This window comes from Coturnix japonica, chromosome 2, assembly GCF_054131305.1.
Source record: "Coturnix japonica strain WE chromosome 2, WE-NBRP24, whole genome shotgun sequence".
Classification (NCBI taxonomy): domain Eukaryota; kingdom Metazoa; phylum Chordata; class Aves; order Galliformes; family Phasianidae; genus Coturnix; species Coturnix japonica.
Genome location: NC_140664.1, coordinates 105,291,452 through 105,308,600, shown reverse-complemented (window position 1 = coordinate 105,308,600; position 17,149 = coordinate 105,291,452). Strand labels below are relative to the sequence as shown.

Below are 17,149 nucleotides of genomic sequence, written 5' to 3'. Positions count from 1 at the left end.
GGCAGGCTTCAGCAGCTATTTTACAGCATAAAAGCCAGAAAATTATTATATGCAAGCAATGAGCCTGATAAGTTGTAATTGTAACCTTGGTGTTTTGCAGGTTTTTGAAAGCACTTGGGCTTCAGTGAGCAAAACTGTGGGATGAAAACGTTAATTCAATGGATAAAATCATTCCTTCTGTAGTCCAGCACTGGTGGGACCCCAGGTCTGGAACACCATTTGCAGAACAGATTGAATGATAAAACCATTGGGCTGAACATTACCTGCAGGAAATGGAGTTGTCCCTGGAAGTGTTCAAGGCCAGCCTGGATGAGGCCATGGGCAACCTGATCTGATCTAGAGGCTGCCAACCACTGCCCATGGCAGGGGGTTGGAATTAGATATTTTTGAGGTCCCCTCCAGCCCAAGATGATCTACAATTCTATGATTACAAAATGCAGTACTGCAAGTAAATATTGTTTTTATGGTTTCAACACAACTTCAAGTCTTACTGTATTTAGGTAAATGCATCTTTTTTTTTATAAAACAACAGAAAATACAGGAATTATTTTTGCCTTGACAAAAAAGGAAGGTGCAGAATGGTGTTAGTAATGCAAGGAGCTCCCCAGCAGTCAGGTCACAGCAAAAAAAAATCAGTTTCACAAGAGATTTGTCAAAATGCATCATCAAAACAACACAGGAGAATAGTACAGCATTACCTTTAACCCACTTAAGCATCAAGCATAAAACTGTGTATGCGACGCTTCTCTCACTCTGTATTTGTTGAAATGAAACATCATCTAACTGTGCACAGTTTCTCCATCATTTGTAAATGATGATCAACACGTGGAGCCATGGCCTTTCCCTGTGATGCATACACCCAAAGAAATCTGAGTGTAATCTGCTTAGGACTGTGTCAGATCAGTGAGTGCAGTGTCCCCTTTGCTTTACGTCAAGCCTGGCAGAGACGTCAGCAATCTCACTACTTCACATCACTTTGGCCTACTGCATGTGTACACAGGAGGGCATGCGAGGAGCACAGAACTGGCAGCAGTTCTCTAGCCACTGGCCTGATAACCAATGCTGTGCTCTCACAAGCCAGCTCTCTTACAGCTTAGCTCTTCTTGAAGGAGATCCGTGTCTCTGATGAGGGTATCAGCAATGAAGTTGCATGAATGTCTTTATATGGCGTACAGGAACTACACACAGCACTAAAACCCTGCACACACTTTTGCTGTTGTTTGCAGTGGGGGTGAAGAAGACCTAGTATGACAGGCAGTGAAGTGCAAAACTTCAAGGGAAAAAAGAACGTATTTGGAGCATTAGTGCCAAATATTCCTCGTGGAGCTTCTTAATATGAAGTGGTACAGTGGAAGCTGCAACTGAGTTGCAAAAGCTGATCCATAATTGCTCATAAGGAGAGATTTAGCCTTAACACAGAAAGGCCTCCGCAACCTTGTTATAAACATCCAAGTGAGCAAGGGTACTGCAGGGCTATTGATAACAGAAAAGCAAAAGTGATTGCATAAAAGGTTTCATATTCAAGCAGTTATTCCTGTGTTTTTGGAGAGCCTTACAGACACTTCATGGCTTATGTTTGTTCTCCTGTGCATGGGAGTTTCATTTCGACAACAGCTTTGACATAAAGCTTTTCTTCTTTTTCTTGTTCTGTTAGTTCAGGAAATCGTAGCTCCCACCCAAATTTCAACAAGGGACAATTTATCTTTGATGCTAATTTCTCTTATTACTCATTTTGAAGTGTGTATTGCACAGTTGTCTTGAATGACCCAGCAAACCTCCATAACCAATTAACTGAAGATAAGCCCAAAGATACTGAATTTTGAAGACTTTTGTTGGAACTGGTGTTTTTCCACCATCAACATGATGGTAGTTAAGAAAAACGTTTTCTGAAGGTCAGGAGGGAAGGTACCTTAATGAATTTTGTTAACACAAATGAATTGTGTCAATGCACCATATATGTACTGTGTCTAAAAAGTAAAAAGAATAAAATAAAATCAATGAAGCAGAAATGAGTTCATTGCAAACACAAATGTCACTCTCCTGAATGGGGATAAGCATTATCCTCAGGACTGATAATGGCATTTGTTTGAGCTATTTCAGGGGTTCAGATACAAACAGTAGAATTAATGCAGCTTCAGGCACTCTGTTTTTCTTAACCACAGCTTCAGAGGGTTCTTAGTTTCAAAAAGAAATTCTGAATACTGTAAAAATCATTGTCTGTATTGCAGTCCTTCAGTTACAGTTACGCAGACATACAGAATTCTGCAGAAACCTTTGGAAAGTTGATCAGAGATGTGGTCAGAGATATAGGTTTAGCCCCACTGGAGTTTGCATATCGCACTAGTTGAGTTTCCAAACACAAATCCTTATGTCCTAAAAACTGATAGCCAAACTGCAAAACCATTGAGTTCTGCAATGTCCAACATGGATTCCAGACCTGAAATGTATGGCTTAAATTCAATTGTAAGTGGAAACCACCATAAAGAATCTTATTTCCAACAAAATTAAGGTAACAGATGAGTTAGCTGTTTTCTGAAATACATATCCCTAACCAGCAAAGCCAATGCTACGGAGATAAGGACAAGCTAAAAAAACTACCCAGATCATTTCCCAACCTCTAAAGTCAAATAAGTGGTCCTGGAGTGTTCATCTGCCAGTGCAGTAAGAGCTCAAAAGAAGCGGGCATTAGACATAAGCTCAAAGTATGCTCTGCACCTGAAGAGGACCATGCAGTGCTGGATCGGTGCACTAGGGCCCTGTGTCAAGCAGCAAGGCATGGCATGGGCACAAAAAGAATCAATCACAGAAAATGGGAGACAGACAAAGTTAAAAGACTGAGAGGCTGGACAGACGTATCAGTTCAAAGTTAACTGTAACTTGGCAGGAAAGTGAGCAAACGATAACCCTGTTCAAAAGAGAGCAAGGACTGGTGGAAGAATGAGACTTATGGGAAAATCAGTTAACTTATGCTAATGGTTACTGGTGGACATGTAATTAGGTTAGAGGGCAGCTATATTTAAAAAGTATTCTTGCCTGGTTTTAATTGATATTTTGAAATGGAGAAGCCCATATTGCTATTTCTGAGGTTTACCCAAAGCTTATTTTTCAAAAGAAAAAATTCCATGACTTCAGTAATAATTAGACTCAAGTTGGAGAAACTTTTCTGCAAACATTCCCTCTGAAAATTCAAAATACAAAACATATGTTTCAAACATACATAAATATATTTGTAATTATTACAGATAAATAAAGAGTTTCAAGTTACCTGGCAATAAGCTGGTGGTCATAAAATACGACTGTATTAGAACTATATAAATGCCCATTTACTCATGGTTTTGGGCAAAGGAGACTCATGGAGAGAAAGAATAATACTTGTGAAAATGAAGCAAAAGCTCTTATTTTGCTCATTTTAACAGAATACCGCTTGCATCCTCTATACCGGGGTGCAGCACTGCATGAAGTTAAATGATTTCAGCTGAGAATTTTCACAGGTCAGAAGTTGCCCTGCTCAAAGTCCTGTCCCTTTTTATCCTCACTTTTTGAGAACAAACACATGATGGCACCTTTCCAACTAAATAATTCACTCATTTAAATCAGGCAGTTTCCTATGAGGTGTGCTCTAATCTCTACCACTCTTCATACCATTTTTATTGACTTCACTGGGGCCCTGGTGTGGACAGCAGTTTTACCAATGTCACTTCACCTCTGAAAAGCGAATGTCTTAGCATGGCACAGAAACGTTATGGGTGCAAACCTACTTTTGGGTACGAACTGGAAACAAACCACACAGCTTCAGTGCTAACAATGGCCTTTCAGTATGTCTGATAAAATAGAGATATTTTTTAAGCCTATATTCTTGTTTGCTGCCTCATTTACAGCTAACAATAGTACAATCAGGCCCAGAAATTAAAAGAAAAAGTTTAATTGCTGATGATTTTGCTATCTGTCCCAAGCACACAACAAAAGTCCACAACCTTTTAACCTTTTCCATCCTATTTGCTAATTACTTATTTTGTAATTAACCCATTATGCATCTGTCATTGTATTTTAAATTAAATCACTTTAATTGCTACTAAGTAGGGTCTATTTGGTTCCTGGTACGGTTGCATGGGGTCATGAATGGGGAGCTGTTGAAACACTGAGTTACAGGTGGCTCTCTGCAAAACTGCTGAAGTTGCTTAAGATAAAGACGAGTTAAGCTGCTTTCCTTAGGTGATCTGATTTTAATGTCTAATGGCATATTTCTAAAGAGGAAAAGTTTACTGCGAATACTGCTTTTATTCCTCACACATACGTCACATTGAGCACTTCATTTTTGTTTTGCAGGAAAAAAAAAAAAAAAAAAGAAAAGGAAAAGTAAGTAAAATATGATTCATGATAACTTCTTCCAGTATTTGGATTCTCAAATGCCCAAGAAAGATACTGAAGAATGCATGTGGCATCCTCTATAGAATGGTGGTATCAGTGAGTAAGATCAGTTTTCCCTTTAATACTAACCAAAGTCAAGAACCTAGTAACAATGCTTTGGACATGAATATATATTTCCAGTAAGAATTGAAGCCCACAACTTTGCCAAGCATTTGTTTGACTGGTAGTTACATTTAGGTAAATTAAGTCCACATAAATGAAAGCTGGTTTATTTCGTAAGCTCCACAACCCATGCAGACTTTGTTCTGAGAATTCATTAACAATATTAAAATCCATGATTAGCCGAGATGTTAAACATTTGCTTGCTCCTACCAGAATAAAGTAAGTACATGAAAAGGAGCATAACCTACATAACCCTTCCAAAAGGCGATCTCTGACCAGTGAGGAAGCTGCAATTAAACTTTTAAGCTTCCTAGGTCATTTCTGCATTTTTACCACCAACTCTCTCAAAGCATCGTGCATGGCTGGGTGCTTATGGTACATGTGCAACATTTTGTTGCTGCCAAATGTGTGCTGCTGCTTCCATTCTGATGAGCAACTTCTCAGCTCCATGGGCAGCACATGGGGCTTGCCTTGTCACGATCCTTTTCTCATCATTGTGCCATACTTCAGCAGAGCAACCCATATTGGCATTCCCACTGCTAGCACTGCAAGAGCAGACTTGTAGGTGCAGAGGAAGAAGGTTAGGTACAGCAGAATGATGCAGAGGGGAACGGGAAGCAAAGCGGAGACTTTCAGACTTTGAATGAGGAGCCTTTGGAGAATCTTCTTGTCATCACAGTCTGTCAGAGGAACACCATCAAAAGCTCAATAAATGGATAAACTTGTACAGAGCCAAATGATGATATTAGAAAGCTGATAAGTGATTAGAGAAGGGGAACAGAGGCAAAGATGCATCCATGGAATTAAATTACAAACCAGATACAACTGACAGCTCTATTCTGAATATCCTTAATATGTTGTATGACTCATCTTGATCCTCTCAGCAGGCATTCTAGAAGTTCTAGAACACCAATACAGAAAACCCAAATTATAGATGACAACAACTTGAGAATCACACAGCTCTGAGGGTGACCTGTGTATAGATGCAGAGATAGACTCATGCTGGAGAGAACCCAAAAACAGCCCCAAGCCTATGGGAGAATGGCAGGGAAAGAATGAGGCAGGGTATATGCAGTTGTAAAGCTGTATTCTGCACCACTTACTTCACTTGAGGTTTCAGGGCGACATTTGTACCTCTTTTGCTTTTCTTGGTTTGCCAACCATTGGCTTGGTACCCTCAAATCTTCCCAGTTTCACCATCACTTGCATTCAGCCCCCAAAAGAGGTAATGTGCTGGGACCTCAGAAACTTATCAAAGCACTAATTAAAGTTCCTCAAAGGGCAGGAGGAGATACATATGGAAACAGCATCCTTCCAGTGTACTGAGTAAAACCATAGTATAAGCAGACATGCCAAAAGTTACGTGGTGGAAAGCTCATCTTCCCATCCCACTAAGCTAATTAAATTGTGAATACAACCCTGCCCCAGTGCTTCATAATGCCTGTATGACTGAGGTCACACGAAGGTATCAGCCTGAACTTCTCTGTTCTCCTGAGTTTGTGGAATGGAAAAATTTCTCGTAAAGCACAGTTTCTTCTCTCCCTTTCCTCCCTGCCTGAATTTTTCTCCTGCTTTCCACTCCGCCTTCATCTTCTCCTGTTCTAGTTTCTAGCTGTGTTTGTATGAACATGCAGACAGGAAAACTGCATTTCATTCTGAAGGAAATTAGACCTATGTGCTTTCTGGCCCATTCAAATACCAAACATCAAAGTTACAGCCCTGATTACTCAATCTTTGTCTACTGCTCTTGTGTATCTATCTGCCATTTGAAGAACAAAGCCAAAGTGAACACAGATGCTATAAGGGTCAATCATTCAAAGAAAACTCAACTTTATAATACTAAACTTAGCTGGCTTTCAAATGCTAGAAGGAAGACACTGAATCTGACCCAGGCTGGAGCCTTGAGAGCTAGGCAGCAATTAAAATGGTGTGTGTGAGAAGCATATTGGGCAGATTGAAAACCCAGCAGCGCAGAGTATTGGGCAGATTAAAAAAAAACAAACAAAACAACAAAAAACTATTTCAGAATTTTCTGTTATAAAGTTCTATGAAAATGTGTTGCACAAAACAAGATGGAAATCACTGCTTTCTCAGTAGATATCATTCCTCCATTTAGTGTCATCTCTGTTTAACTAACATGGAGTTTGATTTTAGCCAGGCACTCAGAGATAGCTTTTATGCCGCTTGTTTCAGAAGGAGATGCAGAATGGGATGTTGTCCTTGCGCTGCTGATAACCAGGCTTCTCCTGATTTATCTCAGCAGCATCACACGGATACTGAAAAGGATAGCAGAAATGATCCCACAAGAGATATGGCTGACGGAAAGCATGTGAATTACCTGGACCCATGCTAAAAACATATGAGAGACATCTTTATTCTTTCACTTTCCACAGTGTCTTGAGCAGTAAAATGTTGAAAGTGTCAAATATGATGCAGCAATGCAAATTAAGGATGCAGACATCCTCCCATCCTGTGCCGGGAAGAAGCTAATCTATCAGAACAATTTCAGAGTGAATCAGTTTCATAATTATTAATATATGGATCTAATCTACATTCAATTCTGTCCAAATTACCTTCTGCTGAAAGAACAAGTTCTGTGTAATGAAAAGAAACAAATGAAGCTCAGAGAAAAATAATTAAAGCCGGCAGTTGGAACGGGAATTGGAATCAGCACGTCTTCATGTTCCGTGTTGAAAATATACTCTTACAGTAACCCGGCTTCCTCACCCATAGGTGGAGATGATAATACTCATCTAAGTTCCAAGAGTATGCCGCAAAGATCTACAGATAAGCCATCAGAACTGCTATTATTAATACTATATATAGCTGACATGCAAATTGAAAACAAACAAACAAACGAAAAACCCAACTTCAAAGCAGTTTCACAGACTGCACTTCTGGTGTACTCTCTTTTGGAGACTTGTTCTATAGGTTTCAGAAAAGGGAGAAATTATTCTTTATTTATTTACTGCATTTGGGCATCTCTTTTGCTATTTTTTCTTTTACAGCTTATTAGTTTTATGGTATTTTGTTCTCTTTATGATGTGGAAACGCAGTAGCACAGTGATTCAATGAACACCAGTTTTACCAACCAGCCAGATTTAACAGGCTATTTCTTGTTGTATCCTATAAACACAAGGAGCAGCCAATCTGATATTTAATGATACAAACCATAAGCAGAGGTACTGCTTTGTGCCAAGATGCAATACGTGGCGATTGCAAAATCTTACAGAGAAATTTACTTGAGAAAAAAAAATAGAAAAATACAGCATGGAGTTTCTGAGTTGTTCTTCTGTGGGTATCAAAAACAACTATCGTTAGTATGAGAAACAGATAAATAGATTAATTAGAAAGCTTCCAAAGGTTTTAGCAGAATGAAAGAAAACTTCTTGTCCTTTTAATCTATGGGAAGAATCTGTAATTAATTGTACCTTTTATGGGAAAACTTTATCAGAAAAAGATTCATATTTTCTTGTTCTGCTGTCTGCTAAGCTAAGAGACTTTGGTATGAACAACAAAGCAGTCTGATTATAGGGTAAGCACTAAATCTGCTACTATCTAAAAGATGAGTATTTTTCAGATTCTTAAACGTTTTTCAACAACTTCATGAAGTTCTTTATAATGACACAAAATCAGATTTTCTTTGACGTATCCTAACCAAATTATAACCTACTCTGTTAGCTTTTTTAGTACCTCTTAAGAGGAGGTAGTTGTTGGTTTGTTTTTTTTTTTCCTCCTTAAAAACATCTTTGTACTACTCTCAGAAGAGAGATTTTTCTACCATTAGGATTTTCTGAACTGGCATAAAAAGTACAACTTTATAGTCCAGGGTATGTGCTGCAGTGCTGTCCTTGCTCACATTCAGAGACAATAAATAGAAACAAGAAAAGTCTTAAAAATTCGACATGAAAAAGCGGAGTTGCCAGTAATGACCTGGTTCACAGCTCCTAAGTGCTGGAAGTGGACAGTACTGGATCACTGGAAATCTTTTAATGATACAGAAATCTGTCCCCTCCTGTATCAGTATCATCCATTAACTTGTTGGAATTCACAGCCACATAGATCTTTATTTCTGAGCTACTATGTTAAAAAGCTATAGGCAAAACATGCGTTTCTCTTCCAGTTTTCTTATTTCACTGATATCCTTTGATTACATTTTACATGTATCTTCATCTCAGTTTTATTCGTCCCTGCACTTTTTGTAGACATGTACTACAACCCTACAGAGTTGTACAAACAAATACTCTTTCATGCTCCAGGACAGATTTAAGCTGTCACTGTCAGCACCAGGATATCTGTCAGTATTAGCCATCCTGCCAGCTTTAAGATAATAAGAGAAATGATAAGAGTCTGTTCTAAGGCCCATAGAATCACAGAGTGTCTATTGACATCAGCTATTTTGTACCACATTCTTCTAGCATGGATTAGGGCACAAAGAGTAGCTCCTCATGCCAAATTCCATACTTAATTCTTCACATGCACTCAGCTTTATTGAGCAGACTCAATGAAGTCTACTGGGACCACCATTCCTGCAACCTTTGTACAACTTCTACCTTACTTTATGAAGTCTATCTGGGCAAGTAGCCAGGCCTTCATATTTTACAAAGGAAAGCCTCTTCCTCTGCCAGTTTGAGTTCACTCCTTTCCTTCATTCCTATTTACTGTACTTCCTTTACCAGGTTCAGAGAGGTTGGTTCTTTGTTGGAAATTTACTCTTTGGAAACAATAAAACTGGTAGCAACGTGACTTTGTCAAAATTGAGCCCAAAATATTTGTCCACAGGAATACATCATTAGAGACATTATCTCTGCAGACAAAACAGCCTGCCTGCTGAGCACCACAGCCCAGCTCTCCTCTGACAGCCTGCCAGCTGGGCTCATGCCTGCTTTCAGGCAGACTGAAAATGGGTCACATGGCAGCCAGCAATATTCCATCCTCTGCCCTCCCAATCCCATTGCCATGTCCAAGGATTGTCCAGAAAAATGGTAGATGCCTCATATTGGAGATGTTCATGGCCAGGTTGAATGGAGCCCTGAGTAGGTGGCAGCCCTGCCCATGGCAGTGAGGTTGGAACTACATGATCTTTAAGGTCCTTTCTAACCCGTGCCATTCTGGGATTTTATGATATAAGGCCACAGTTACCTAAGTAATGGTGTCCGAAATATAATCTGAGAGCTGCCATGGTGCTCAAACCAGTCCTGACAACACCAACCCCTTCCTGACTTCTTCCAGGTGTGCACAGCAGCAGCAGAAGCCCTCTCACACCAACCCTGCATCATTTTCCCAAATAGCTGCAGCTAAATCATCAGAGATGGTGGTACTTCGACACTGGCATAGCTTCATATATATTAGCAACTTTGCCAGGATAATTCCACTGGCTAGATGGGGAAGATTATTTTTCTATGCCCCTACACAACATATATACACTGTCAAAATCATCAAAAGCCACTTCATTGCTTGCCCAGTCACAAAGGAGTTAGAGCCTGCGAATTAAGTAAGTGGCAGAGTGAAGAATGAAATTGAATTGCACATATTTCCTCACAAAAATGCTGCATGAAACAACTGCATTCCTGTATTCAAACATTATATTTCTGTGGTAGTAGGGAGTGAAAAAGAGAAGTCTCTTCCTTTCAAATGCTGTTTTTTCCACTAGCACTTTTTAAATTAGATCTTTTTCCAGCTGGTTTCATGCAGATAGGTTTTTCCTTACAAATATTAGTCTTTACATACTGCACAAATTAAAAGAGTGCACAATGTATTGTCCTCAGAGATAGACAAAACCCACCACCAATTCCAAATGTTGGCTGCCAGTGCTGATCGGTAAAAACAACCATGGCTTAATATACAGCTGAGTGCCAGCCGGGCTTCTGGGTTTTTTATTTCAAAGATGAAGTGAGATAACCAAGAAGAAAATGCATTTGTCTACGAGAGCCAACAACCTCCAAAATAAGAGGGGAGTCCTACAACTCTCAACTGAACATAGATAAGAAGAAGGAAAAGGGGATATTTGAATAAGGAGAAGCCTTAATAAAATCCAGAGACCAGTCTGCTGAATGACATCTGATTGGCTCCAAACCAAGACATTAACTGTGGATATAAACCCGGAAACTTCACTAAATAGATGGTCTCTTACTCACCATGGGGTGTTTACAAAAAGCAATTCCATTTTCCCAGAGACCATGACTGAGCAGCGCAGCACCTCCTGCATTCATATCACATTTACATTTCCAACAGAGCAAAGCAATGATGAATGCTACAGATGCAAAGAACTGCACAAAGACATGCAACACTGGAGAATCTAGTCACTCCTAAGAAGGATCTGGGATAACGGATGTTCACAGTTGCCAGCATTTTCTGTAGGTTTAGCAGCCCACTAGGATATTTAAACAATACAATACATTTCTTTTTTAAACACACTGTCATGAGGAGCAGTATTTTATACATAGTTCAATTGTAATAATATTCTGAACTGCAAAGGAAAAAACTCCATTTGCTGGGATTTGTGCATCAATGAAAAAGTCAATAGTTTGGAAGCAAATCAATGTACACACAGTGTCAAATGTCTCACTTACAAGCTAAATTAAGTAAGATCTATATGCAGTTCTTCATTGCTGCACTGTGAGGAAAACTTCTGACACACAGGTAGAACAATCTTTATTTCTCATTAGAAACCACTGAATTCCAAACAGCTTTTAAAAATTTATAAAAAAAATGAGATGGGAAGAAGTTGTACTGACTCCAGTTTAAAAACCAACATGATGGCTGGTGTGACTGCCCATCAGAAACTGAGATTCACAACTGGAATACTCTGACTCTGCCAAAAGCACAAACAGACAAGCAGCCTGACCCTGTTCCCCTTTATCTTGAGAGAACTTCTACTCACTGTTTATATTCTTTCACAGGAAAGCAGAAAGCTCAAGGCAGCAGGCAAGGTAGGCAGCAGCCTGGAGCCAAAAGCTGCCTACACCCAGGAGAAGATGGAGCAAGGCATTCATTTGCAATTCCACAGCCCTTCCTAGCGTGTCTCACTCACTCGCTGAGACAAAGGCCTTCATCCGAAACTTGACATGGATAAGAACAGGCATAAATTACAAGTCTAAACTGTTCTGGAATTGGATAGCTGATTCCTGAAACATTCTTACAAATCTGTATTACTGTGTAATTCAACTCCTGAATAAATCTATGCTTTCACAAAGTGACTGAATCAACCCTTACTTCAGGCAGGGGAATATTTGTTTCTCTCAGTACACTTTCCATCCTGTTTTTAAAATTCATGTAAGGCTCTAGGCTGATTTCTGTTCCATCCTGCACAGATTTCTCCCAGACAAGACTGACATTTTTTTCTTTGCAGTTATAGGGAATATTTAATATATATAAAGAGAACAGCAGCTTCAGCTGGGATCCTGAGAGACCTTGCCCTGGGCAATGCTACCTATCTGTTAAGGAGGTGCAAAACCAGAGCTCACATCAGAGAGGAGATGAGGGACTACAGGTGGGAAGTGTCAGAGCTACCTCCATCCTGCAATGCACATGACACTTCCTTCTGGTTTTGGGAGACAGGGTCTGACCTGACTTAGCTGGCCCCAGAAGTAATGCTGTGGATGCAAATCCTGAGACATGGAAGGAGCAGTCCACTCGAAATCATTAGCCAATAAGCAGGACTTGGCTTCAATTCTTGCCAGTGTATTTCTCCTGTGGGCAGTTGGACCAGATCTATGTCTAAGTGCCATAAACTGACTTTCATACTCTGAGGAACAGGTGCCACAGAGCAGAGCTTCCATTCCTTTACCTACAAAGGACTCTTGCACTGTACTCAGCATTCTGAGCTCCAAAGTTACTGCCTCCTCCTTGAAAGAATACAGAATACAGCTTATTTCTATTTGATAAGAGTTGCTTCGTTCCGTCTGTGTACAAACTCCTAAAATTTTACCTTCCTGGTCTTCTGTAAGAGTCAGGAAATAATAATACAAAAGAAATCAGTGGGTGTTTTTAAACATTTTAGTTGCCAAAGTATGATTTGAATGCTTACAATCTGTGATTCACCTCAAATGAGTTTCTCTATGTCCTTGACATTTAAAGATTTCCCAAAAGACTACACTCCCTTACAGCTGTTTGTATCACCAAATCCAAAAAATCAAATCAGTATCTGGCATAAGCAAATTCTTAGTCAGAAACCATAGCAAGTGTCATCAGCTTTCCAAGGAAAGGTATACAGAAAGCAAAGTTCACCAGTAAGGAGGGAAACTTCAGAGGAATCCACTGATCAGAAAGCGTTAGTATCACATTCAGCATTTTCATGCAATAATATGTTTCTGTTTGACAACAGCAGGAAAAAAAAACAACACAAAAACAGAATGACAAAGATGTCACAAAAGTACCATCAAGGAGCCCAGCTAAGAAAAAATATTCTTGGATGCTGTCATGAGAACTGGGAATATTTTTAGAGGGAAGCATTCCAGTCTGCTTTCTTAAATGTGAATACTTGCCCAAAATAAAGGCAATAGCAGATTCCCCCTTTGTGGCTTCAGTCTTTCAGCAGTGGTCAGTCTATCATCACTTGCACGAACTCTAGCTTGCAAATAGAAGCCTTAAATTTTTGCATACTTCTATAGCTAGTTGCAAAGGATTTCAGTACAATGCCACACTACTGAGAATGTGCCAACACACTCCATCTTTCTCTACATTGCCATTACAAGTCAGCCTGCTGTTAAGGAAATCTGAGTTAATCTTGCGAATATTTTGTGCTGTGTCATGTGCTGCTTATTAGGAGCTGCGGGCAACCAGACAGTCTCAGCTGGTCAGCTGCAGGAGCTGCAGAAGTCTTCCCCATCTCTTTGGTGGCAAAGATGCCAAGTCTGCCACTATCTCAGTTCTCTTCAGGAGAAACAAAGCAGAAAGCACTAATTACATAAGGTGCCATGGTGGGCAGTACAGCAAATGTCATTCAGAATGAACAGTCGAGCGTGAAGGACAGAAAGTTTGCTTTCTCTTTCCAAGAAACACAGTAGAAAGTTGAACGCTGGATACCCTCTCTGAAGTAGTACAATCTGAGTGCATTTTTTCCCAATTTATGTATAGCAATGAAACACCCTTAAGCCTTCCATTAGGAACTTATTTGCATCAGGCTGTCACTATTCCAACAAACCTAAAGTTCTCAATGCAGACATCAGCTAACATGCAGCAGCAGATCTCCTTCACCAGGCCATATGGACGTTCTAGTGGGCTGGGTACCACTGCAACTAATTCACAAGCAGGGTTTACAGTAAGTGGTTTTGGGGGCAAGCGAAGTAGTGGAGGACAGAAATGTTTTAAAAAAGGTTTTCGCCTGACAAGGCTTTATATAAATTCCAGTATAGTACAGGTTACCAATCAAGACTACAGCAAATGTCTTACATGAGACAAATCACACACTTCACCGCACAGGACCAAAGGAGACTTGCTTCTTGGTGGATGTCTCCTGTAAATCAAATGTTAGCATCAAACTCCACACTTACCCTAAGCAATTTCTTCTATTGCTCATCTCTTTCTTCAGTTACAGCCTTTCCCCCCCAATATGGAGTTTTCCTGCTGCAAATTCAGCTCTTGGTATTCTGCTGTATTTATGAACAGTGCTGGCCTTCTCTCTCCTTCACAGCTAATTATTGTGCATTTATAGAGAAAAAATATCACGGTCTTTCAAACATTCTTCCTGAAGAACAACAGCTGTACTTCTCTATCTCTTTACTCAGAACTCCACTTTCCTAAGCCTTCAGTATTTCTTGCTGCTATCATGTAGCCACTTCTACTTCTCCCTACTTCTCCAGCCAGGATATCAGCAGGGAAGCATCACGATGTGCATGTCTTCGAGCTATTACTGAAAGCAACCTATACATTAATCATACTGGATAATTTCCTCTGGAGTAAGCCCGTTTCCTTCAGTTCAAATCAAACTATGCTGAGATTACTCTGAAAAAAGAAGTGTCCCTTTATATAGTACCTCTGGAGTAGCTCTGTCTCATGTATTTATTGACATTTCCAAATTAATTTCTGGTTGCACTCCTTAGTCAATACGTGCACACGCACCAACTTACACATTCCTCCATTTTAGACTTGGTGCCTAGATCCATACTGTAGTAGATAGTTAGACTTCTAGCAGTTCTGCATTTAGTGAAGGCTACTGAAAGCAGAAGGAGAATGTCAGTGACAATTTCTGAAAGTAAGACCTACCTTTGGATCATTTTTTTCCAGCTACCTAGAAAGCAAATGACATATTTTTATTCTAATAATGGATCAGATATCATTATTCAAGAAAGAATATATTTAAGTGAAGTCCTAAATGTTACTTTATGAGAATAACCAACACATCACAGCCACAGTTTTCATTCACAGCACTGTAAAAGGTCAGCATGCAAATGCCGTATGCTAAAAACGGATCTGCTCTGCGTAATGCCCAATAAACTTAATGAAACTAAATCCTGAAGACAAAGTTAATCTTTTTGTTTTACCTCTGATATTTTGAGTTTGTTCTATAGACTAAGGCTTGATTCAAAATGTCAGAGGAAAAAAGAAGAGAAATTAAGTAATGCAAAAATAACATTTTCTTTCATTACGCACAGTCTATTTATACAGTAGCTATCTCCACACTACTTTTTCCAGGAAAAGCACCAAAATGATGAGCAAAATGTATCCTGCTTTTTTTTTTCTTTTTTTTTTTTTCCCTTCTTTTTTCAACTTCAGTCTTGTTCTATTTCAATTTGAGTAATTTGAGTATGTATGCAACCCATTACATGAACATTACAGCAATGTTATCATGATATACCCTCCTTTCTGCCAGGCAAGAAATAAGCCTTTAAGCCATCTGAAAGCAACTACAGGATTTTGAAGAGTAGTTTCACCAGCATAACCTCTAAACCTTTGTGGCTGACACACAGAATTTTGCCATTTTATTTTTAGTAAAAACGGGTCACATCAAAGATAGAATAAAATATAAAGCTGTTGAAATGATCCAAACACCACTGAGTCCATAAACACAAGATTAAAACATATTTTTTTTTCTATTAAACACTTAGAAAGGGGGGAAATCATTAAGCAGAGTATGAATGCCCAACTTAATGTGCAGGTTTGAAACCAGAACAACTGAGATACACACACACGACATGTAACAACTGTTGTATCTGAAAAGTACCTCTGGCAAAGTAATTTGTTACATCTCTGCGCTTAACATTTACAGGCACAAGTTCTGCCGGGTTATACTACTCCTCAGTGAAAGGAATAAATACAGGATTTGATCAGTATAATAGCTGTATGCACAGACATCTGAATACCCCCGTTCAAGAAGCCCTTTGAGACTACCACATCCTGGAATAAAACTTAATGGAAGACACAGTACAGCAAAGTACATACAACTGTAGCCAGCCAAACTATCCTTATTTACTAAAGATGGCTTCTGCTATGCATGAAGTTATTTCTATCCATAATTCCTGTAATTCCATCTGTATGAGACTTCATACAGATAAGGCTTTATTTATTAGATATCTTTTTCATATTTTTCTTTGTTATTCACCAGTAAAATTAACTGCCACTCTTCAGTATTACAGGAGTTTTAGATCATGGTAAAGCAAGGTTCATCTATGGTTTGAATATACTGTGTTCTCCCACACGCCTTTACAGAGGGTGTTTTACTGAAAGATGTTGCATGTGCCCTGATGTTACAGACAAAATTCCCATAGGTCAAAAGGGACAAAGATCCCATCAACTGAATGCAGTCATATGCAGACAGAAATATGGAGAATCTGGCACTTTCCTTTACTCCCTTCCTAAAAATTTCCAGCGCTTGTTTATGACCTTTGATAGGCACTCAGCTGTTACTTTTATGCAATCATCTGTTAAACACTAGCACCTTTCCCTGACTGCTAGCTCACCGGCCATGACCCTAACTCTTCTCTGTGTAAAAACCTTATTTACTTTCACTGAGTTTCCTTTGTCATCTCAGTACACAGTCACACTGTCAAATCCCTTTGCAACAGACCTTCCTGGCTGATGCTAGGGATGTTGGAAGGTGTTACTCCTCCAATCTGACCTTCTTCCATAAGCCAAACAACACAGACTCTTGGACAGTTGCCGGCAGGACTTCACTGGTAACTTCCCCCAATTGTAAACCTTGACAACTTCCTCCCCTTGGCTTCCTAATGTACAACCTGCTGAAAATTTGCAGCAGGAGCTTCCCTTTCATTTTACTTCTGTATGAGCCTTAAAGAAACTTACTGAAAGCTTTTGGAAACTAAAATAGATAAGTGGATTCCATTTTTTTCCCTAAAATCTTTTTCTCTCTTGCAGAACCAAGACTCGATTGGCTGAGAGAGAAGAAATGGTTAAGAATTATGGACTTTTTACTTTTTAAAGACCATTATCTCCCCTATCCACTTCTTACATGCTTCTTTCTCCAGTGAAATAGAAATTAATGGGGGAAGGGAAAGAGGAGAAAGCCATCACTGTGGTAAAGGGAGCCTTCTTGGAGTTCATGGGGAAGGAAGCCAATGAGCCTCAAGCAGAGCTGCCCAAAATGAAGGCTTCCAAGATGATGGATGACTTCAAACCTTTGGGGGACTGGGAAGGAAAACTGAATGTCTTCAGAAAACAA

At 39.5% G+C, this 17,149-nt stretch overlaps 1 protein-coding gene across 20 annotated transcripts in view; it reads right to left on the bottom strand.

Annotated features, from left to right (window-relative positions):
- THRB (thyroid hormone receptor beta) overlaps positions 1-17,149 on the bottom strand; it is a 162,622-nt gene that overhangs the window by 57,124 nt on the left and 88,349 nt on the right. For 3 of the 20 annotated variants that reach the window (XM_085538382.1, XM_085538391.1, XM_085538390.1), the window contains one exon: positions 14,737-14,761. The exons of the other annotated variants lie outside the window; for them this stretch is intronic. The gene's annotated coding sequence lies outside the window, so the exon portion shown is untranslated. The remainder of the gene's footprint in view (positions 1-14,736; positions 14,762-17,149) is intronic. 20 annotated transcript variants of the gene reach the window in all.